Here is a 24,090-nt window from a genome sequence, read left to right on the forward strand (position 1 = left end):
TTTTTGTTGTTGGGTGGGGCTTTCCCCCAGCTTGTCTTGAGAGTTGTTTCTTTCTTTCTTGATTTCTTGTGATTCAGAGTTTTCTCAAGAGTATTCTTCTTTGATGACAGTGTAGTGTTCTTTTTCTGCTCCTTCCCACCGTGTAGATCTGTGTTGATTTTTTCTGGGAGAATTTTGGGCAATTTTTGGCTAGATGGAATGTCTCAAAGCAGGATTGACATCTGAAGATGACACTTTCATAATTGAGTTTCTGGTTCCGCACTTAGTCTTTACTTGTTAAGTGTATTTCAGCTGGGAATCCGGCACTAAAATCCATTTCCACATAGATGCGTGCATAGGTGGTTCTAACATATTCCTCTGTTTCTGGGCACCTACAGTAAAATTTTCCAATTGCATTTCCAATGGCTTTTAACGTCCACAAAGACCAAATTGGTTTATCGGACCTATAATTTTCTTAGTTTTTAATAGTTTGGCTCCTCGTCTTTCTTGGCGAGATTGGTGTTGTAGCTTTCTTTTTTTTCTCTACGGTCTTGCAACTTTCTTTATCTTGGATATCCTTCATCTCATCTGATTCTTGGGACATTGGTGTCTTAGCTCCGTGATCTATTGTGTTTGTCCTTTTGAAGATAGTTGGAGAAGAATTTTTGTCTAGGAGATTTACTTTGCTATTAAATAAATATTTATTTTGTGTAGTATTCGAATCCTCATAACTGTTGGTGCTTGAGGTGTTGTCGAGTTCACTTTTTTGTTGTTGGGCGGGGCTTTACCCCTCCTTGTCATGAGAGTTGTTTCTTTCTTGCCCAATTTCTTTTGATTCAGAGTTTTTCTCGAGAGTATTCTTCTTTGATGATAGTGTAGTGTTCTTTTTGTGCTCCTTCCCACCATGTAGATCTCTGTTGATCTTTTCTAGAAAGTTTTTTCTGTGATGCTTTTGAGCAATTTTTGGCTAGATGGCTTGTCTCAAAGCATGATCGACATCTGAAGAAGACACTTTCATAATCGAGTTTCTGGTTCCACACATAGTCTTTACTTGTTAGGTGTATTTCAGCTGGAAATCCGGCGTTGAAGTCCATTTCCACATAGATGCGTGCATAGATGGTTATGACATATTCCTTTGTTTTTGGGCACCTTCAGTAAAATTTCCAATTGCATTTATAAATTACAGAATCCATTGCTTTAAAGAAATTCCAAAAAATTCATTATCTTAATTTAAAACAATTTTTAATATATATATATATGAGAATCCATTGTTTTAAGGAAATTCCAAAAAACTGTAGATCTAGAAAACAAATAATATACTCAGATTTGATGGGGGCAAAAAATGATTTACTTAAATTTATGCTCCACGTCAATAAATATGATTTAACAATATTTGATATGGTTTTCTTCGCCATAATAGTATCTTAAAAATATGAACCAAGAAGTTAGCCCTAGCCTTGTTAAAGGCAAGTGGAAAGAGATACAATAGACATAATGTTAAAATGTTGGAAAAAAACGAGGACACAGAAAATGTATATTAAAAGTGAATTATATGATGTTATGAAGCACATGGATTGAATACAGATCCCATATATTTAAGGGATTCAATGTGTATAGTAGAATTTATATAAGTTGAAAAAATTTACATTTCAAAAAGTATATAAATCAAAATATTATGAAAGGTTTATTTTGATTTCATTTCAAATTTGGATTGGTTAAATATTTATAATTATATTTATATAATGAATAAAAATGTATTGAGATGTATATTAAATTATAATTTTATAATCCTTATATAAGGATATTTATTTTAGAATAAAGTTTTTAGAGTTTTAATTTAATTATCGATAATTATTAGGTGGATGTTAGGGAATTAAAGTCTACAAATTATTCTAGAATATTTTTAATAATTACACAAATCAAAGTTTAAGATTTATCTTTAAAGTAATTATGCATTTTTTCCTTTTTAAATAGATTGATTAATAAAAAGACATGCTATATAAACAAGTATCATATAAGGGAGTTATTGTTGTTTGGGCTTGTGGTATTGATAGGCCATGATATTTTCATGTATTATTGTAAATCTCGATGATAAAGTGGACATTTAACTCCATAAATAGAATCATTTTCCCTATTTTTTCAAATATATATATGTTTAACTTAATACTTTTTAAAATTAACAATAATAATAAGAAAAATATAATTTAAAACTAATTTTTCATAATAATAATCTTGTTTCATGGTTATATATATATATATTATATATATATATATATATATATATATATATATATAGACAGACATATAGCAACCATTGTTCGTTGTCACGAATTAGCCAGTAAGTCCACGAGAAATACTTTTATACCAAAGGAGGCGGCCTAATATGGGTAACCCCAACAGCATCGAAGCGATTTGACGTCGTGACCTCCGAATAGGCAAGCTGCTTGGCAACAAGGACTCGACCAATTGAGCTATCCCTTGGGGTGATATATATATTATATATATATATATATATATATATATATATATATATATATATATATAATATAATATATATATATATATAGATATAGATATATATATATATATATATAGAGAGAGAGAGAGAGAGATGATAATAATTTAAAATAAAGTTATAATTTACTTATTTTTTACGTTTTTTTTTCAAATTTTAGCAATATAAGATGTATTATGAAATAATTTTTTTAATGTTATGAATAGATTGATACACATAAACATTTAGCAACCATTTAATTAATATAGCTACCCTAATTATATATATTTTGAATTTTTTGAATATGGTTCAACAAGTGCCTATAGTGGCTTGGCCCTTACAAATCCCGAAATCCATTCTGTAACACAATGCTAACTCTTCCTTAATTCCCACCAATAACAATATATATATATATATATATATATATATATATATATATATATAGATAGATATAAATCTCTAACAATTTTTTAACCTAAACATAACCTAAATATAATATGACATCAATATTTCACTAATTAAATCTTTTTTAATCTCTTTCTCTCAAAAGCTAATTTCAAAGTTTCAAAATACTCCAAATCTAATCGTACTACAAATATTTAACATTTTGCATTTAAGTAATCAAAACTTTCTTAATCTCTTCCTCTCAAAAGGCAATTTCAAAGTTTCAAAATAATCCAAATCTAATCACACTAGATATTTAACATTTTGCAAAAAGTATAGTTTTAAATTTAAATTTGTTTTAAGTGGTTCACATTAAAAGCCTTACACGGTATACTATAAATACATAACTTGCATTTTCACCTAATGTTGAAAAGGAAACGCCGAAAGGCATAGAGTGGGGAAGAATAGCGACATGTAAATGGAAATTATTAAAAGCAAGGGTGGATGATCAGAAACCAAGTGACCCGTGCGTGTTTAATCAGAGGATTGGGCAAGTGTTCTTTGGATTGGTGATCATTAGTAAAATTTCAAGGAGGAATATATATATCAGTAAAAGCTCATTGCCGGGAGAACAATGAGTGCAGTTTGACTGCAATATCTTTTCCTTCTGGCACTTTTATTGACATATCTTTTCCTTCTACCATGCTCCTGCTCTCTAGAAAGTCCCAGAGAGCAGTTTCCCTTGACTATCTGTCATGCTAAACTGTGTAGATTTTGATTTCAATTGGAGCTAGAGAAAGCCATGTAAGAATGCCATTCTTGATCACAATAAAACAAGTCATTGGAGGATATCAAAAACCAAGTGACCAATACATGTTTAATCAGAAGACTAGGCAAGTTCTCTATGAATTGGTGATCATTGGTAAAATTGCAAGGAGGAGAAGATATAGCAGTGTAAGTTCACTATTTATAGAACATTGAGCACAATTTGACTGCGATATATTTTCCTTCTGGAACTTCTACCGCTATAGCTTTTCTTTCTGTCATGCTCCCACTCCGATATACTATATTCTGATTCCATTTTCATTAGAAAACATAGCACAACTATAGTCCTGAGCACACCTCTCTCTCCATGAAGTCCAGCTAATCTTATTCCTTCCGTGATGACAAGTTCTAGATTTCATTCCAAAAAGGTGCATATGTATGACAAGTTTGATATGAAAATCAAGTTTATATATAGAAAGTTTGTAGATACTAGGCACAGTCACTGCGTACCATGTAATCACATCCTTTGCATTCATTCCTTCACTCAATAAAATGTAGTTTAGTTTCTCACACTAACATCTATCAATCTATCTACATATATGACTAGCAGTCTCCACAAAAGACAGGGCTCATAGGTGGCTAAGTCATTAAAATTAACACTTGGATTGATTTTCCTTTCGTAGGTCAGTTCACCCTGATAGGTGCTGCAATTTTAAATGGAAAAAGAAGATGCTTCAGCCCTATCACTTATGATTACAACTATCAAACCATGTAATGGCACCCACCATGATAAGTGCTGCAATTTTAAATGGACAAAGAGGATGCTTCAACCCTATCACTTATGATTAGAACTATGAAGTTGAAGAACAAGACAACCATATGTCTAAAAATAACTTAAGTCAAAAGCCAGACACTTAATATATTTGTTCTTTTGAAACAGGGCTATTCATTACAAAGATGTAATATAACTCTTCACAACAAGAAGCTTCTCCATGCATGTCTTTAGGTGCCAACAAAACCACTTATTATGGTATTTTGGCAACACCAACAAGGTGGAAACTAACCAAGGTTTCACTTTCCACTATTCCCTACATGATCCATCCTTCTCATTAAAGTTCAAGCCACTGGTCTATCCTTCACTTTTTCTCTGAGAAGAAACCCACTGATTTATTATTCAAAATGCTTGATTGATTTTCCCTGGTAAATTATCTTAAGTCAAAAGAGATTGTAATTAGTTTTCACCTGTGTTCATCTGGAAAGAAACATACAAGAATAAAAGCTAAAGAACGATGTCTCATTCAAAATTAGTGGGCCTCCTAATAACATTGCCAAACCTGCTTTCACTCACTCCCCACGAATTTAGATAAAAAAACATTCCAAAGAAGAAATAAATATTTTTTCTATAATCTAGATCTATCTCCATAAGCACTAGACCCTAGCAGAGCAGTTTCCCTTGAATATCTGTCATGCTCAATTGTGTAGATTTTGATTTCAATTGACTAAAATGATATACAAAAAAAAGTTGTAAAAAAGGAAGCCCATTTTATCTTCAGATGCATAGCCAATTACTTCAGAGGCTCAGCGTATATCTGTGGTTGTAAACATGGCCAGGTGAGTGGCTGACCTTAGAGGAGACAAGCATGCATTTGTAATCTTTTCTTAGGCAAAGGATTGATTACAACAAGGAAGATCAAATCACAAGTCTAAGTAGTCGGAGGCAAATTGCACATGTATCTCAAGTTGGTGAAAATACTCATTATAACTTTCGCACAAGGAATCAAAAAAAAAAAAATAGACTCATTTTGTCAGATTATATTGTTCAAATTTATACACTCCCCTCTTCCATTAGTGAATGTATTATCTCAAGTTGGTGAAAATGCTCATTATAACTTCAGCACAAGGAATAAAAAAAAATAGACTTATTTTCTCAGATTATATTGGTCAAATCTATACACTCCCCTCTTCTATTAGTGAATGTATATCTCCTGTATATACCCATTTTTTACAAAGGAATATGAAATCTAAGGTTTATATTTATTGGAAAAGATAGACCTCAAGTTTAGAGAATCTAAGATAAAGAGGTTGTCTCATGTCAGGAATTTGTAATCCATGGATCTGCACAACTATCCTCTATTTTTCCAATTGAACTTCACATCTTATCAGTACTATAACAAGGTGATCATGAGCACTTATTGAACGATTAATTTTTTGGTGTTGTTTATTGGGGAGGTTGACTAATAATTTGTACACCAAGGTTCCATTCTTGGAATAACTACACCTCAGGCTAAGCACAGCCAAAGTTAGTTTGCTATTTGCAGTGCAACCCCTCTGGACATGATATGTCATTAAAAGAAAAAAAAATCATGTTCTATTCAGAACAACTGCACAATTCATTTTAAAAACATGCTAAGAGACAAAAAATAATAATTTGACATCTTCATCAGAGTAGTTAACTTTCCAAAGAGTTCACTTAATTGACTTTTTAAATAAATATTGCTTAATATTTAGACCACTTTAATATGATCACTAGTTTGCTGCTGACAAATGAACAATTTCTCAATGTTAATAATCATCTATAGTTCCTATTGCCTTTGACGTTAGAGGACAAAAATGCATGTGGATGTCTCAACAACTTGTTAAGTGCCACTCATTCATGATTTTATATTAAACATCACCCTTAAGAATGCCCTGGATCTTCCTTCAGGAGAATCGATTTTCTTAATGCTTCTTATTTTCTTAATGCTTCTTATCACATAATGGTATCCCAAAAGTATCATAAATCCAGTCCAATGGAGAGGTATGACTATAGAGGCTAAATTTCAAAACATACATTTTGCATGCATGAGGCTTCACTGATGCTATAAGGCTGCCTTTATGATTAGCTGCCAGAGTTCTGTGCTGTAATATCCACACAGAGAAGACTATCAATGAAATAACAAAAAATGTCATCTGCAAGTGAGAATTAAGTATAACAGACACACCACTGATAACCATCCTAAAATGTTTATGTGCAAGTCTCGACATGTAGATGAAATTTACCTTCCATAAGTTCCTGACTTTGGCAGAAATAGAAGAGTGAAGTCCAATGTCTTTCCAACCATTTTTCAAGCAATCCCACAAATACTAATTCAAATTCTATTATGCAAGGAAGGAGTTATTGTGGCTTTCACAATAATCTTGCAGTTCTACTTGAGCTTACCATGCTTTCTTAATTGTACTCCAGTATTGAATAGTGTTAACAATTAGCTGACCTCATCTTTGATACTATTAGTCAACTTGTTTAAATGAATTATCCCTATAAAATTATAATGGAAATGTTTATATATTTACCCGTTAAACCTTGAAGCAAGTCCCAAAATCATTCTTTCATATAGTCTTGGAGACAGGACTACAAGTTTATGGTCTGAAGCATTGTCCAAAGTGAAGAGAATGCAGCTTATCCAGAAAACATGGGTACAATTTCAGAACAAAGTCAATCTATTGACTTTGACTAATGTATCATTGTACTTATGTATTTCTCTCTCTCTCAACATTTGATATTATCAAGAAGAAAATGTCTGTGGGTTTTCCGCCTTGTGGGGTTTTGCCCTGGCTTTAAGCCTTTGAACTTTGATGTTCTTTCATTAGTTACTGTCATATGATAATGGTTAATGTGATTGCTAATGAATTAATGGAATTAACAATGAGCTAATGGATTAATGAAGTAACTGACCTAAGCAAAGAACATGTTAACTCAAAAATTAATAGCAATTCATTTATGGTGTTAGCCTATCAAAAGACATTTAACAAGTTCTTGGCTTCCCACTCAATAACTGAATTATATCATGAGGCAGAAATTGTTTCAACTATGAAATGTGAATGTTGTGTGATCCTGCATGGTCATGCCCTTACTTCAAGCTTCAAACTGGATCCATAGACATTGTCTCCTAATACTTTGACAGCAATACTAGTCTTTTTGGTATGTGTTGTATTGGCATTTCATTCTGCTACTCAGTCTGTCAAAAGAACTCAGTGGATGTAGTGAAAATGATAAGACATCATCCATTGTTTTCCTTTCCTCGAGGAAAGAGAGGTAACTATAAAAAATGTGATGGATGACTGCAATACCCACCAAAGATGCTAGCAACCATTTTTCAAGCAATCCCACAAATACTAATTCAAATTCTATTCTGAAAGGAAGGAGTTATGGTGGCTTTCACAATAATCTTGCAGTTCTACTTGAGCTTACCATGCTTTCTTAATTGTACTCCAGTATTGAATAGTGTTAACAATTAGCTGACCTCATCTTTGATACTATTAGCCAACCTGTTTAAATGAATTATCCCGATAAAATTATAATGGAAATGTTTATATATTTACCCGTTAAACCTTGAAGCAAGTCTCAAAATCATTCTGTCATATAGTCTTGGAGACAGGACTGCAAGTTTATGGTCTGAAACATTGTCCAAAGTGAAGATAATGCAGCTTATCTAGAAAACATGGGTATAATTTCAAAACAAGCCAGGAAACATTATTTCCAAAAATGTTGTTTTGAACAATTCACAGAGTTCATTTCAACTTCATTTTTACTAGAGAAATAAATAAATTATGTTATGCTCTGGTTGCTTATCATGTTAGAGAATAACTCTCCAATACATAAATGTAATAGGCTATTTAGGGATTCTGTTTTAGAGTACAAACAACTCATGTATAAGTGCTGTTAAGGATGATTAGTTGTAGGTTAATGAGTTAAAATAGGGAGGTTAGTTGCTATTGAAGCTGGAATCTTTCAGCAGGACTCCACTACTGTGTTTGTGTATAAATAGAGGTACCTGTGAATAAAGAATTAGTTAAGTATCTTTGTGTGCACATTTTGTATTGCTGCAATATGTATGTTTCTCATTATTTATCAGGTCACACTCCCAGCTGTAGAATCCAGATGATTAACATGTTGGTCTCCTTGTTGGACAGTAAGTAAATAACTGTGGAGATCAAGTCATCAGTCAATCGATGTGAACTGTGGTGTAGTTACTGGAGTTGGAAAGATATTTGACTAATGTAGTCAAGTCTGGTCTCGTGCTAGCTGAATAAGCTATGTAATCTGCTCATATAATCGAATATTGAGACTTTACCTTCTGTTTATATGTATTTATGTTTAAATTTGAAGCCGCACTGTGACTTAAGGAAATTTTTTGACCTATATAACTTTAGGATGATTTTTGGGTTCAACTGAGTTCCACAAAATTTCAATGCAAGAGGGAAGAAATAAAAGGAGCAAGAGAATACCTTGAGGATGCAGTTATCACTCTAAAAACTGTTTACAGTTTCTATGGTGAAATGATATATACACAATTTTTTGTGATGGTATGGTTCATATAGGCAAAAGACAGAGTTTCATCTCGTTCTACCGCTTGTACTCTCTGAGAATGACCATTTTTCTTGTAAATTCGGCACAACACCCAATCATCAAGCTGGAGAACAGAAGTGCCATCAAAATCAACAATACCAATTTTAGTTGAATGAATCAATTCCTATTCATAAAGAATCAAAACACAAGAACTGTGAAAGGAAAATCATTCATATTGATCAATATTCAAGAAGACATCACTTTGTAGGGTGTGTTATTTGTATTTACACAATTGATTTTTTTATTCAATCAACTATGCTATTCTCTGTGCTTTTGCTGGGTTCCTTCATCACCACCATCATTGGGAAATTCATTTCCCTCTTGAAGTATGAAACGAGTAGCAATTCCCAATTGATCTCACACTACCACCACAAAGAAGCTAACAATCCTGATATACAAATCGAACCAGCCATCCTATCAAGCAATCCATGTAGTTCTCAATCTATAGCTTTGATAACCCAAAACTCAAATCTTTTATATCTAATATGCACAGAAATTTTCACATTAATATGTCTGGATCTCATTCTAAGATCTTTACAGATCTGATACAGAGGTAAACCAGATTTTTCATACTATGACAAGCAATATTAGCAAGTCTTGGAGTCTCTCTTATGTAATGTCTCCTCCTTATTTGATAGAGTTGAAGTTGTATGAGCATCGATTGCACTGAAGGGATTTTATTGCCTTCTTGTATTGAATTTTCTCCATTGGTTTCCCATAGAGTATGTTATCTCTGACAGTACCACTCTGAATCCAAGCTGTTTGTGCCACGTAGGCAACATTGCCATATACTTCAACCTGCACGTAGTCCAATCAAAAAGTTTATGGAAGAATTTATGTATATAGAAAGCAAAAAAGTTGCATCTACAATCTTGTTGAACTATGAAATGGTTACTTCTGCTCAAGAAGAGTAGTTAATGTTCAACTTACATCTCCTGAAATTTTTGGGATTTCTCCAAGAATTGTATATATCAGAGCAGATTTCCCTGATCCCACTGTGCCACAAATTGCTACCTTTTCTCCAGTTTTAATGTGCAGATTTATTCCCTTCAATGTTGGCTTTGTCAATGAAGATTCTGGCTCCCAGCTGAGTATGGCTTGATGAATTTCAATGGTATAAAACAAATTACAAAATTGATTTTGAAATCAACTGCTCCGGAATTTGCAAAATGTTGTATATCTTTTAAATAATGAAAAAAATTGACCATGCCTGAGTTGACTTCAGCACATTTCCAAATAGCCAAAAAAAATGGAGGTTTTGACGTTTATCATTCTGGCCTATTACCTCTGCTAATCCATCTAACAGTTGATGGGGCTGCAAAATCTTCTTTCCATGTGATACATATCTGCAACCATTTGAAAAAAAAAATGTCAATCTTCATAGAAGCATGGGACTATTGTAGACATTGCCACTGCTCCCGCACCCCAAAGTTGAAATCTTTTGGAGATCTTCGAGTGTAACTTCTTCAAGAGGAATACAGGGCAAGTTGCAGGCACGATTCAGTTGGTGTATTTAAACATCTTAAATGTCTAGATTATGTAAACCGTTCTTCTTGGTTTCCTCAATTTAAAGATCATACATTCGGATAAAAATATTCATCAGGGAATAGAGGTGAGAATCACCGTGAAAGCCGAGAAAGAGAGCGTGTCCTAGACACGCTCAAGTGTACTCAGAGCACGGTTCAGTTTTAGGTAGATATAACTGTCTAATTTGATGATCTTTATTTAGGTACACAGTTATATAAAACAAATTACTGCTCCGGAATTTACAGAATGTTACATATCTTTTAAATAATGATACTTATTTAGGTACACAGTGATATAAAACAAATTACAAAATTGATTTTGAAATCAACTGCTCCGGAATTTGCAGAATGTTGCATATCTTTTAAATAATGAAAAAAATTGACCATACCTGAGTTGACTTCAGCACATCTCCAAATAGCCAAAAGGTTTTGACGTTTATCATTCTAGCCTATGAATGTTGCATATCTTTTAAATAATGAAAAAAATTGACCATACCTGAGTTGACTTCAGCACATCTCCAAATAGCCAAAAGGTTTTGACGTTTATCATTCTAGCCTATTACCTCTGCTAATCCATCTAACAGTTGATGGGGCTGCAAAATCTTCTTTCCATGTGATACATATCTGCAACCATTTGAAAAAAAAAATGTCAATCTTCATAGAAGCATGGGACTAAAGGTTCAGTTGTGTATTTAAACATCTTAAATGTCTAGATTATGTAAACCGTTCTTCTTGGTTTCCTCAATTTAAAAATCATACATTCTGATAAAAATATTCGTCAGGGAACAGAGGTGAGAATCGCCGTGAAAGCAACAAAGGTGAGAATCACCATGAAAGCAGAGAAAGAGAGCGTGTCCTCGACACGCTCAAGTGAACTCAGAGCACGGTTCAGTATTGCAGTAACCATATCTTCTTCCTTTAACTGCCCAGGCCAACAACGCCAAATAAAAAAGAGATTTCGAATTATATTCCTTTCTTCAAATGGGAAAGTTCATATTCAGACTCATGCCCTTCCAAACGAACCTGCATTGTGTACAGAGTTAATAATTAGGAATTTGTTAATAAAACTCAATTTATTTCCCATAGCGATAAGAAAAATCTGAACAGGAAGCAAGGTCAGATAAGAAAAATCCGAACAGGGAGGAAGGCCAAATCTGGTAAGGTATCCAGTACTACTGAAAATGCCGAAAGAGAATTAGTAATGGCTCTGAGATTCATACAAATAATCGAAAATGATTGTAGACATTGCCACTGCTCCCGCACCCCAAAGTTGAAATCTTTTGGAAATCTTCCAGTGTAACTTCTTCAAGAGGAATACAGGGCAAGTTGCAGGCACGATTCATGTTAGGGGGCTTCGGCAGCAGAAGCGGCAATGGCATTGGCTTAGAAAATGCATTTTCCTGAACCAAGAATGGCAGCTTCAAACCCACCCTCACTTTTCTCTCCCTTGAACCCATCTTTCCATAGAAACAGAAAGTTTGTATTCAGACTCTTGCGCTTCCAAACGAACCTGTATAGAAAGTTTGTATTCAGACTCTTGCCCTTCCAAATGAACCTGTATAGAGTTATGCAGTTAGTAATTAGGAATTTGCTCATAAAACCCAATTTATTTTCCAAAGCGATAAGAGAAACCATAATAGGAAGGAAGGCCAAACCCTTATCCAGTACTACTGAAAATGCCCAAATTGGAGAATTAGTAATGGCTCTGAAATTCATACAAATAATTGAAAATGATTATAGACCTTGTCATTGCTCCCGCACCCCAAGTTGAAATCTTCGGGAGATCGTCCAGTGTAACTTCTTCAAGAGGAACACAGGGAAACTTGCAAGCCCGATTCATGTCATAGGGCTTCGGCTGTGGAAGCAGCAATGGTATTGGCTTAGAAAATGTGTCTTCCTGAGTTGGGAGTGGCAGCTTCAAACCCACCTCGCTTTTCCCTCAGTTGAAACCATCTTCCTACTGTAACAGAAAGTTTGTCTTTGCCTCTCTATACCGTCTCTCTCCATAACACTATTTCAAACAAGGAGAACCGTCGACCTTCATTCTGCAACACAACGCTTGCTACTATGGCCATCTACCTCCATTCTGTAATGCATGCCGGTTGCGAGCCATGGCTTTTTACCTTCACTCTGCCACGCAACCCATGGCAGTATACCTTCAATGTTCCCAGTTATTAAAACGGATAAATGGATGAAGCGTAGACTGTTATCGTTTCAGTTATAACTAAATTTGTGATTAACGGTAGAAAACATTTTAATCGTCTAACATCAAATCAAACGGATCATAATTTGACACGTAAGATAAGAGGAAAGTGGATTTCAGAGAAAAACACCTTACGATGTAATTATAATAAAAAATAAACAAATTTATTATTATTATTTTTCTTAATAAAATTATTAATTCCGATGTTTAAATTTGCTAACTTTAAAATACTCTCAAACGCAGTTTATGGTTAGAAAAATCACGTGACGCTTTATCAAATACTTTGTGAATCTAACAATTGAAATGTTTATAAATTGTTATCACTTTTATTTCTAAAACAAATATAAAGTTGTATATTCCATAGGAAAATTATATGGATTTTATTATTATTATATATATGTTTATTTATTTATTTATGTTGTAAATATTTATCATATTATTTGACCAAATTTGTGTACGGAAAATTTCGTTCTTAATTTCTAACCACCTTACATATGTCTAATTTACAATGTTTAATTTACAAATATTATTCAGAAAAATATGACATATTTTCCTATTTAAATTTATCCTTATTACATGTTATAAATATTAATAAATGCAGTGTTTTATTACAACTTATAAAAATACTACTAAGTGCAGTGTTGTCTCTTTAGAACTCTGAACCTCTGGCTGATAATTCTGTGTTGTGAATAATAATCACTTTCTCCCTCCCTGAATCTATCTAAATATACATATATCTTGCGATCACATATCTTATACCTTATATCCAAATTAGGTATTATACTTTTCCATATTTCTAGGGGCCTTGGCCATCTTTAAGTAGATTGCAAATTTTTGGAATATTTGGGGATCGGACTAATATGGTCGCGGTCAATTTTTGACACCGCCCCTGTCCATTGTATCCCAGAATATTCCAAAAATCTGAAATAGACTTAAGCTCACTGGTTTGTCCATTGGATCCCGAAATATTCCAAAAATCTGGAATAGACTTAAGCTCACTGGTTTGGGGTAGCGTATCTTATATCCAAATTGGATAATTTTCATTTCATAAGAGGGTCATTTTTATTTCATGAGAGGCGCGCGTTGCTGAATGTTATTAGTTTGTCACTGTGACCTAAAACATGGTAAAATAGTGTTATGTTTGCATGTAATTTCCTTAGATGGAACAAATTCGAAAGTTTAGTTTGTCACTGTGACCTAAAACATGGTAAAATAGTGTTATGTTTGCATGTAATTTCCTTAGAGGGAACAAATTCGAAAGTCAAAAACTTCTCCGATCTGGCCAGAGACCCATCAAATAACAACACTAGAAAATATTTTTCGATTTGCCTTATCTAGAAAACAGATTTAGCTTTCTAGAAAACTGATTTTCTGGTACTGAAAATCCCATTTTGATAGCAACAGTATTTTCAGAGCTGATGATCAGCAATAATATCACTTTGTTTTCTCTCTTGCAGATTTCTAGACAAAAGCTGCAACAAAGGATGGATCAACTAGTAGATGGAAGCTATGCCCGGTAACCCAAGTAGAAGAAACCAAGCTTATGATAAGAATGCTCCCAGTTTGGGTTTGATGGAAAATTCTGTTTATTTCAAACACACAAAAATAAATAACACAGAGAACAACGCTCTGGATTTCTACAGGATCTTTATTATAAAGCAATAATAAAAACTGTTACAGAATTTGTCTTCCTCAACATCTGAGGGATTTACCACAGTAACTTCAGTTCCAGAACCTGAGTCCAATATCTCAGAAAACTAAAAATAGTTCAGCACTGCTGTGCGTTGCAAGAAGAAAAAGAACTTCTTGGCTAATACTCTCTACACACTACACGTCTCTGCTCTTGCATTTTCTTTTTTATATGGTGAACAACACAAAATATCTTTTCAATACGTGTTGCTTTTGCATACTTCCGTGAAAATAAAAAATAATAAAATTTAAGTTTTCACCTACATTTACCAACCCTAGTAAATATCATTAATTACACTCCTCAAAATATCTTGCTGGAATTTAATGCATGGCTTATCACACCATCGCATCGCAAGAAGAGAAGGATGTGCCACCGCCTCTATAACCTTTAGATCATGCGATTTGCGATCTGCGATCGCATAGCAAATATCGCATCGCAGATAATCAAACAATGAAGCGAAGAGTGACGAGGGAAAGTGCGATATGCGATCTGCGATCGCATCGCAGAGGAAAAATCTGCAAGTTGAAATTACCATTCCAACACTCCCCTTTAATTTTAACTGCTGGGTTTTTTTTGCATACCCAGGCATTTCCTGAAATGATCAAAGCTTTTCTTTGCCAATGGTTTTGTCAGGATGTCAGCTAGCTGATCCTCTGTTCTGCAGTGCTACAAAACAATCTCACCATTGTTAACCAATTCACGTATGAAGTGAAATTTGGTGTCTATGTGCTTTGTCCTTTTATGAAAAATAGAATTTTTAGACAATGCTATTGCTGAGCTATTGTCACAGTAAATGGTTGTGCCATTTTCCTGTTCATGACACAAATCTCTGAGAACTCTTCTCAGCCATACTGCTTGACATGCTGCTGCTGTTGCTGCCACGTACTCTGCCTCTGCTGTTGACAAAGCCACAACTGGTTGCTTCTTGGAAGCCCATGAGATGGCTCCCGATCCCATATGAAACACATATCCAGATGTGCTTTTCCTATCATCAACACTTCCAGCCCAATCACTGTCAGTGTAACCTGTCAACATGAAACTTTCAGAAGAGGAGTATAAAATACCAAACCCCTTCGTTCCATTCACATACCTTAGAATCCTCTTGGCTGCCTGCCAATGAGTCTCTTTCAGTCTTTCCATAAATCTGGAGATTAAACTCACAGCATGCATAATGTCCGGCCTAGTTGCAGTCAAGTACATAAGGCTGCCAACTATGCTCTTGTACAATTTTGGATCAAAATCCTTACTGCTGTCTTCTTTGGTCAATTTCAACCCCACTACAGTTGGAGTCACAGCTGCCTTGTTGTTCTGCATGTTAAATCTCTTTAACACCGCTTCTACATATTTATCTTGAGAAATGAAAACGCCATTTTCACTTTGGTCTACTTCAATTCCAAGAAAATATCTTAAGAAGCCCAAGTCAGTAATTTCAAATTCACTTTTCATGACTGCTTTAAAATCAGCAATGAGTGAAACATCATTGCTTGTAAAAATCAAATCATCTACATATAAAACAACAATAATAATCTTACCGTCATTATCCTTTATGTAGAGTGTGGGTTCACCATCACACTTGTCAAACTCATTCTCAACCAGGTAAGCATCTATTCTGCTGTACCATGCTCTTGGAGTTTGATTCAGCCCATAAAGAGTCTTCTTGAGTTTGCAGACTTTATGCTCTTGGCCTTCAACTTCATAGCCTGGAGGTTGTTCAACATAAACCTCTTCTTTTAATACTCCATTCAGGAATGCAGATTTAACATCCATGTGATAAATCTTCCATTTGTGTTGTGCCGCAATAGACAACATTGTTTAGACTGTTTCCATCCTTGCTACTGGTGCAAAGGTTTCATCATAGTCTTTGCCTTGTTGCTGCTTGTAGCCTTTCACAACAAGTCTTGCTTTGTGCCTGTCAATCTTACCTTCAGCATTGCATTTGGTCTTATAGACCCACTTAACTCCAATGGCATCTTTGCCATCAGGGAGGTCCACTAACTCCCATGTTTTACTCTTTTCAATTGCACCAATTTCTTCATTCATTGCTTCAATCCATTTATCTTCATTTACAGCATCTTCAAAATGGACTGGGTCATCAACATGACAATATAAAGCGAATAATGAATTCAGACCGGTATTGTTACTTACCTCTCCTTGTTCATAAATCTCATTCAGATTTCTGAATCTTGGTCTTCTTGGTGTGCTTGGAGTTCCATCCGAACTTGAGGGTATTTCTGATCCCTGTGGTGTGCTTGGAGAAGCACTTCCTTGACTTCTTATGGCTGTTCGAATTCCAGATTGTGGTGTGGTTTGTTGTACTTGCTGTGGTGGAGGAGGAGCCACCAAGGAAGGATTATTTGCTACTATCCCTTCATCTTCTTCTTCGTGAGACACAATTGTCTTCACATTCACTGTCTTCTCTAAGCTTCCATCCCGAGCTTCATCTTCAATGAACTGCACATCTCTGCTTACTATCAATTTCTTGGTGGATGGATTATAGAGTTTGTATGCTTTTGACTCATCACAATAGCCAACAAAGACACACTTCTCCCCCTTACTATCAAGCTTCTTTCTTAGCTGATCCGGTACATGTGCATATGCCACACAACCGAATACTCTCATGTGAGTGACAGTTTGCTTTTGACCACTCCATGCTTCTTCTGGTACTCTGTTCATGACAGCTTTAGTTGGGCATCTATTCAAGATGTAAACTGCGCAAGTGATGGCTTCTGCCCAATACTCATGCGGCAAGTGTTTTGCCTTCAGCATACTTCTGACCATGTCAAGAATGGTCCTATTCTTTCTTTCGGCAACACTGTTTTGCTGAGGTGTATACCTCGCGGTGAACTGCTTTTGTATGCCATTCTCTCTGCACAAACGCAGAAAGTCTTGGGAGATGTATTCTCCTCCTCTATCTGTTCTGAGCACTTTGATATAATGCCCACACTGCTTCTCAACAAGAGTTTTGAAGTGGTGGAATTTCTCAAACACTTCACTCTTCTGTTTCAGCACATACACCCATGTCTTTCTGGTGTAATCATCAATAAAGGTTAAAACATATTTATTTCCAGAAAATGATGGTGTTTGCATCGGTCCACACATATCGGAGTGAACAATTTCCAATGGTGCTTTTGCCCTTATACTCTTTCCTGCTGGAAAGATTTCTTTGTGTTGCTTGCCCAAGATGCAGCCTTCACAAAGGTTGTCTGGTTTCTCAATCAATGGTAATCCTTTTACCATTCCCTTTCTGTGCAACAGATTCAAGCCTCCGAAATTGAGATGTCCAAATCTCAAATGTCACAACCAATTCACATCTTTCACTTGCTCCTGAAAGACTTCTTGAGTTACAGCCGCAATAGTTCTACCTTCCTTCAAATCTGCCCCGAGTTTGAGAGGAAACATTATATTGCTGGTCATCTGCACTTGTGCAATGATCTTCTTACTTGGAGGTATGTCTCTGATAGTACACAAATCATCTTTGAAGAACACGTTGTAACCTTTGTTTATGAGTTGTCCAATGCTCAAAAGATTACATTTCAAACCAGGTACATAGTATACATCTGGCACAATCATTTGTTCTCCATTTTTTGCTCGGATACTGACTCTGCCCTTACCCTTGACAGATATCGTATCATCAGTCCCTGTTGTTACCTCAGATTTCACATTTTCATCCAGATTGGCAAACATTTCAATGTTACCAGTCATGTGATTACTACAACCTGAGTCTAAGAACCAAAAATTTTCTTGTTTGTCTTGTGCTATGTTATATGTTAACAGCACGTTCTTTGGGTTCTTGTCTTCTTCATTTGCAAAATTAGCATTTTTCCTATTATTCATGTCATTTTGCTTTTTCCTACATTCATTGGCATAGTGTCCATATTTCTTACAATAATGACATTGGACTTGGGATTTGTCATACCTTTGTCCATGAGCTTGCTGTTTGCTTGAACCTTCATCTTGGTTCTGATTGCAGCTCCTTCCGCTTGTGCTTGTAGGATAATTTCTGCTTCTGTTTTGGCTTCTTCCACGACCTCTGTTATTTGCTCTGCCTCGAGCTTTTCCTTGGCCAAAAGACATCTGAGTCTTGAATGCTTGCTCAAAAGAGGAATCTGTTCCTCTACTCAGTGTATGTTCATGAGACAACAGAGAAGCACTCAGCTCATCCACTGTGAACTGTGAGAGATCTTTTGTTTTTTCTATTGCTACTGTACAATAGATTCAAACCTTGAGGGTAAACATCTCAAGATTCTCTCTACAATCCTTCTTTCTTCAAGAATCTCACCATGAGATCTTATCTGGGTTATTAAGCCAATAACCTGAGTGAAGAAGGAATCTATTGTATCAGATTCCTTCATGCTGAGATTTTCAAAGTCTCTCATCAACATCTGCAACTTTGCAGTCTTCACCTTCTCCATGCCTTGATAGGCAGTTTTGAGAATATCCCATGCCTCCTTAGATTTTGTTGCTGCTGCAATCCGCGGAAAAACACTTTCATGCACTGATTGGAAGAGGAAAAAGAGGGCTTTGGCATCCTTCTTCTTGTCGCACTTCAACTGGTCTCTTTCTGCTGCTGTCAAAGCAGCCAACGCTGTTGCATCGGCCGGTTCAGCATAGCCAGTTTCAACCAGCTCCCATATTCCTTGAGAAGCAAACAATGCTTTCATTGTTATGGACCAATAGTTGTAGTTTTTCCCATTAAACTGTGGCAGTTGGGGATTTGTCAAACCAGTTCCAGCATCTGCCATCTTAACTTGTGAAAAAATAAAGAAGAGATACTGATTGTAAAAAAAACAGGCAAAAAACTTTTCTGCTGGTAAAATCTGCTCAACAAGCTTCTTACAGCTCCTACAGTGAAAAAACAAAACTCTGTTTTTTTTAATTCACTGAGTGCCTAGACTAGCTCCGATACCATGATGGAAATTTCTGTTTATTTCAAACACACAAAAATAAATAACACAGAGAACAACGCTCTGGTTTTCTACAGGATCTTTATTATAAAGCAATAATAAAAATTGTTACAGAATTTGTCTTCCTCAACATCTGAGGGATTTACCATAGTAACTTCAGTTCCAGAACCTGAGTCCAATATCTCAGAAAACTAAAAATAGTTCAGCACTGTTGTGCGTTGCAAGAAGAAAAAGAACTTCTTGGCTAATACTCTCTACACACTACACGTCTCTACACGTCTCTGCTCTTGCATTTTCTTTTTTATATGGTAAACAACACAAAATATCTTTTCAATACGTGTTGCTTTTGCATACTTCCGTGAAAATAAAAAATAATAAAATTTAAGTTTTCACCTACATTTACCAACCCTAGTAAATATCATTAATTACACTCCTCAAAATATTTTGCTGGAATTTAATGCATGGCTTATCACACCATCGCATCGCAAGAAGAGAAGGATGTGCCACCGCCTCTATAACCTTTAGATCATGCGATTTGCGATCTGCGATGGCATAGCAAATATCGCATCGCAGATAATCAAACAATGCAGCGAAGGGTGACGAGGGAAAGTGCGATATGCTATCTGCGATCGCATCGCAGAGGAAAAATCTGCAAGGGTTGCCATGTTTATGCCAAGCACACTGTATGCTCACGGCAGCACACTCTTCGTAAAACAAGGAAGGACACTGAACAGGCATATGGGTCCTCACTTTCAAATCCCTGCAGGCTCCCTTCAATCATTCATCGCGTTTCCAATGATGGTATCCGTTATACTGTATGACACAGAGTTCTTGTAAGGATAATCAGAAGATTCACGGGCAATCCGAGAGGTATAACAATGCTACAGAGGCTGGGTATTGGAATGGCCATCCACGTTTTAGCCATGGCAGTGGCCTCCATAACCGATATGAAACGGATTAGCTTTGTGAAACAGCACGGGCTTCAAGGAAGCGAGGAAGCAGCACCACTCACCGTATTCATTTTGGTTCCTCAGTTTTTGCTCGGAGGTATAGCAGAAGGCTTTCTTGAAGCAGGAAAGTTAGAATTCTTTTATGATCAGGCCCCCGAGAGCATGCAGAGCATAAGAACCGGATTGTACTCCAGTGCTTTAGGAATTGGGAGTTTTGTAACAAGTTTTCTTATTAGTCCCTGCCCTCACGCATGGACTATTGTAATCGTTCGCGAGCTATTTAGCATTAATTGACCTGCTTCTGATGCCCGGTCATCAACTATATACCAAGTTTTTTGAAGACATATTTATAAATCACCTTATTTGGCCTCCTCCCGAGGACCTAACGTAATCCGAAGCTAATCCCAACCTAAACCATATGTTAAAGCAATTAAGTGCGGTGCATTTTCAGCTAACCGTCACGGGTGTATGGTTTTAATGCTAGCATTACTTCTGGCGGTCTTCTGGCGGTTATGCAAAGGTGGTGTTCCCTATTACAATGTACGCGCTCTGTGGAGAGGTCCTGCCCTACACCCGTGTCTTTGTGCATGCCCTGCACCCGTGTCTTTGTGACGTCGGCCCACTGCATCTCATTAAATACACTGCTACCCTCCTGGTTTTGGATTGCTCCAAGGCAGAGCGTTCGCAGACCCTCTAATGCTCTCTGCAACAGCAGACGGTTCCTGCAGCGAGAAGCAATGAACAAGGTGAGATTTCTAATGTGAACCTGATCATTCCTACTGTGCAGTTAATTATTCGAAATTTCGAGGCGCTGAAATGGGGAATCAATAAATTTTGTTGAGTGAACAAATGTTCGTTTAATGTCAGGACGCAGGTAATTCTTCCAACGTAATCTACAACTCTTTCTGCACCGGTTAAGACCTGCAACAAAAATTCTTTCCGCTCTTTCTGCACCGGTTAAGACCTGCAACAAAAATTCTTTCCGCTTGTTAGCCTCTGAATAAATATTTATGTCTGCATAAATAATATCTATACCATAACTGACAACTAACTGACTTGCTGTCGCTGGGACAGTTCAATTGGCTTTAGTAGTATAGTGTAAATCATGAATAACATGATTACTTGATAGAATAGCAGTGGGTTTGGAAACAATTACCTTGAAGGACTCGAGGAGCTGAGGCCTTGAAGGACTCGAGGAGCTGGGCTTTCTCACGATTAGAGGCCGTGGATTCTCTGACCAGAACAATTGTGGGATGGCCACTAGCAATACTAGCTTTCGCAATATAGCGACTTTTTTGCTGGTATTTCCTGCAGTTCAAAGCCGTCAATGACTGTTATCCTTTCTATGAATTCCCAATATGTTTATTCTGTTATTAGAAGTATGATCAAATTTATGTTGTTGAAGATCACTTTTAAATATAGCTTTTTTTATAACAGTGCTTTAGAGTCTAGACACCTACGCTTAAGAGCCTTCTCGAACTTTGTTTTTCCTTTCTAAGAATTTACACTTGTCGGACACCTCTGCTAAAGAGCCTTTTTCAAAATTTGTTTTTCTCTTCCAAGAATTTACACCTGTCAGCCTTTTTCTTGAATAGCATTGATCTGGTAGCCTGTTAACTTGCTTTGCCTGGTGACCAGAGAACAAGATCAAGAGTTAGATGCGCTTAGTGCGAGTGTTGAGAGACTTGGCAGTGTTGGTCTCACAATACATGAGGAGCTCATGGGACAGGTGAATTTTCTTGGGCATATTTGTTCCTTTGGTTATTAAACTGCTAGTACTATGATCTAATGCATTCAAGTGATCGAGTTCATCAGTGTTTGCCTATCAATTCTTTAAAGAAGTGAATCATGTCGACTGATGCGTACCACAAATCTGCCTTTGCCTGCAGGAAAGAATTCTCCTCTCTTTATATTTTTTGTTTGTCCAGAAGAATTAAAAGACATCAAAATTAATGAAACTGAGCCTATAGGAATGTACTATCTGATTTATCTGTTCAGATATATATAGAGGGACATCAGAATCGGAGGCTACTCTAGGTACTGCTCTAAATTCAACCTGAAAGCATTACTTATCAAAATTCCTAATTCAAAACATTCTTCTGTGCAGAAAAAAATCGCTTTGGTGATGAAGAAGGCCGGAGCTCGTACCTTTTTTATCCTTAGTAGGCACTGGAGCTGGAACTTGCACATACATCATGAAACAGTAATGAGCTACAAATATAAAATAAGACTTCCAAGAGCCAAACTACATGGTCGTTACCTGAACAAATACCATCATCAGAAGACATATGAGAAAGAGTTTGCTTGCAGAAGCCATGGGAGCTGCTGACACACGAATACAAGAAAAGAGAACCTTCGTTCTCTGCATGGACACTGTGCCTCTCCTTCCAGCACCTGTCGTTGGAAACACTCAGTTAAGAGAAGCCTTCGTTCTTTGCATGGGCACTGTGCCTCTCCTTCCAACACCTGTCGTTGGAAACACTCGACCAAAGCAACTTACCGGCCGGGAATCACTTTCCAATGACGGGACCTGTGTACCCAATTATAAATGAATTCACCTTCCCAGAATCATTAAATTGTTTAGTGACTAGTTAAACACAAACGCTACAGTAAAATTTGACTTAAAAGTAATCTTTAAATTAAAGAGTGAATCTCCTCTAAAGATTTAACAAAATATTTGCAAATTCTTTTCGAATTTGAATTGAAAAGACAAGTGCCAAAGTCTTCTACTCTTTATTCTAAAGATTTAGGGATTTTTTTGTAGTTCAAAATACTTTTTTAACCAATAAATATAGTTATGAATGTTATTCTGTTATGTATGTAATTGTAGAAGTATGTAATTGTAATTGAAGCCATAAAAAATAAAAAATAGTGATAATTTAAACAGAAAATTTCTCAGGAACGTTGTAACATTAAAGAACGATATCCTGTTGCAAAGGAAATTTCCCCGAATTCACTAAATGTAATACAGTTTAAATTACAGACAAAAATATTCAATAGATCTAACAGGATGACTCCAATTTGCTGTAGAATTAACTATTACCCATAATAATTCGTGTAGATTATTACACCTAATTGTAAAGCTCTATTCAAATGTTCTTCTTGAAAACAAAAAATGGTGTTGCATTCAATTGCAAATGAATATTATAAAAGTAACCAGTGCTCTATTTAGCTAAATTACAAGAAAAATTGCTCTTCAAATAATAAATAATAAATTTAAAAGTAAATTTCTCTAAAGATCCAAAATCTGAGATAAGAAGATAATTAGAAATGTCCCTATGTTTTCTTCCAAATAATTATGGAGACCCGGACCTTCGATGATTACAGTGAAGAGGTTTCAAAAACACAAATTGGGAGAGAGACATACCATATTAACGATGACTTTACACCTCACGGACTCAGTTGAAGGTGGTTCTCCAATGTTCTTGCTTCTTGAAAATTCCTCTTGCGAGCTGCTACCGTTCTTCCTTACCTTACAATTCACTGAAACTACTGCCAAACTGAAAAGCTATCAAAAGTATTGGTAGCATAGTGGTTCGTAAGTTGAAGCCACAGGACGTGCGTTTAGTTTGTTACCGATATGCAGGCTTTGCGTTTAGTTGAATAGAGATATGTAGCACGTGCACACCTCAACTAACTAAAATTCAATTAGTACACCTGGATTATAAGTTATGGCAGTAGCATGTAGTTGGAATTAGTTTCTCAACCTATATTCTCTAAATTGTTTAGTGCTCCATGGAGCGCACTGTTAAGCCGAAATTGGTCTAACTAAAGGTGACTAACGCTTTTGTCGTCTCGCTGCACCGCAT

At 35.8% G+C, this 24,090-nt stretch overlaps 2 long non-coding RNA genes across 2 annotated transcripts; one reads left to right on the forward strand and one right to left on the reverse strand.

Annotated features, from left to right (window-relative positions):
* Nucleotides 1–11,088: 11,088 nt before the first annotated feature.
* On the reverse strand, nucleotides 11,089–11,838 carry LOC149162834 (uncharacterized). Its single transcript, XR_016261658.1, has 3 exons — nucleotides 11,755–11,838; nucleotides 11,364–11,557; nucleotides 11,089–11,158 (listed from the first exon to the last, which is right to left on the reverse strand). It is a non-coding gene; the product is annotated as an uncharacterized LOC149162834 (long non-coding RNA).
* Nucleotides 11,839–21,142: 9,304 nt separating this feature from the next.
* Nucleotides 21,143–22,885, forward strand: LOC149162835 (uncharacterized). The gene is made up of 3 exons (XR_016261595.1): nucleotides 21,143–21,582; nucleotides 21,920–22,010; nucleotides 22,389–22,885. It is a non-coding gene; the product is annotated as an uncharacterized LOC149162835 (long non-coding RNA).
* Nucleotides 22,886–24,090: the final 1,205 nt, after the last annotated feature.

Source organism: Pinus tabuliformis, chromosome 5_2 (genome assembly GCF_031772625.1).
Source record: "Pinus tabuliformis cultivar Carrire ecotype Pingquan chromosome 5_2, CPIR1, whole genome shotgun sequence".
Classification (NCBI taxonomy): Eukaryota; Viridiplantae; Streptophyta; class Pinopsida; order Pinales; family Pinaceae; genus Pinus; species Pinus tabuliformis.